Below are 1,582 nucleotides of genomic sequence, written 5' to 3'. Positions count from 1 at the left end.
GTGGCATAGCTTCCAGCATCATAGCAACATGCAAGTCACTATGACGATCTGACAGATGAGTGATGGAACTTAGGGATATGGGGGGACAAAAGAAAGAAAATGTGTTCATTGATGTTAAAACAAAACTGGGAATATGATAAAGCATAAATTAACTCTTTTTAAGATCAGACACTTGTTGTTGTTGGTGTCATCAACTCATAACGTCTTTATGTACAACAGAACGAAACACTTTCCAGTCCTGTGCCAACCTCATGATCCCTGATATACCTGAGCCCATCATTGCAGCCACTGAATCAATCCATCTTGTTGAGGGCCTTCCTCTTTCCATTGACCCTCCACTTTACCAAGCATGATATCCTTTTCTCCAGAGAATGGCCCCTAACCAGACACTTAGATACAACAAACTATGAAAAAGGCACTTAAAAAAATTAAAATAAAAAATTTGCTTAGTGCAACTTTTAAATTGCTAATGAACACTTCCCTGGGTTTAGACAAAGGCAATCTGATATTTTGAGGTTAAATAAAGTCTATGGCAAGTCTTCATCTCTTATATTTTGGTCATGTTATCAGGAGGGACCAGGACCTAGAGAAGGATATCATGTTTGGTAAAGTAGAGGGCCAGTGAAAAAGAGGAAGACTTTCAATAGGAGGGATAGATACAGTGAATGCAACAGTGAGCTCATGCATGGCAACAGTTGTGTGGATGGTGCAGGACCAGGCAGTGTTTTGTTCTATTGTACATAGAGTCACCATGAGTAGGAATCAACTCAAGGGCACCTAACCACAACAACAATAAATGAGTAGATTTCATGAAATGAGTCACTGACTAAAATCCCAACTAAGAATGATCACTTCATAGCAAACAACATGTTCCCAGCTCAGCATGTGGCACATAGAATGCATTTACTGAAACTCATTCAACAGGAGTCAGATTATAATTATGCAATAGGATCCTTTAATGCTTTATGCTTTTTAACTTACATTTCCCAAAGTCAGAAAATAGTCATATAAGGAAGTCAAAGAATACATTTATCTTCCTCCTTATTAGTGTTTTTACAATGGAAACCACTACATCAGAGAAATGAGACATGCTTAATGCACTCAACTATCTCATTTATCAATAGAGCCACTAAACAAAAGCTGAACATCACACTTATCTCTGAAAAGCCTATTGGAGTTCATATTGGATTAGAACTAAATGATTTAAAGACTGTAATAAAAAGAGCAGCTAACATTCATATAATAGTTGCTATGTTCCAGATGGAGACCCTGGGTTGTGCCAATAGTTGGAACACTCAACTGCTAATCAAAAGATTGGAGGTTCCAGTCCACGTAAGGAGGCCTTGAAAGAAAGGGCTGATGACCTACTTCTGAAAAAGCAGCTACTAAAAACACTATGGTGTACAGTTCTACTCTGCTACATGTGTGTTTTCCATGAGTTTGAGTTGACTCCAAAGCAACCGGTGAGTGTTTCAGGCATCGTTCTAAGTGCTCTGTGTTAACTCACTGTGGTGCAGTGAGTTACTTATACAGCTATTCTACCCTGATTTTTGTGACTCCCTCCAGAGGACTGGGTGGGCCT

This window comes from Orycteropus afer, unplaced genomic scaffold, assembly GCF_000298275.1.
Source record: "Orycteropus afer afer isolate SDZICR_OR568_19922 unplaced genomic scaffold, OryAfe1.0 scaffold00224, whole genome shotgun sequence".
Taxonomy (NCBI): domain Eukaryota; kingdom Metazoa; phylum Chordata; class Mammalia; order Tubulidentata; family Orycteropodidae; genus Orycteropus; species Orycteropus afer.
The sequence above is the reverse complement of the archived record's forward strand: the minus strand, read 5'-3'. Positions refer to the sequence as shown.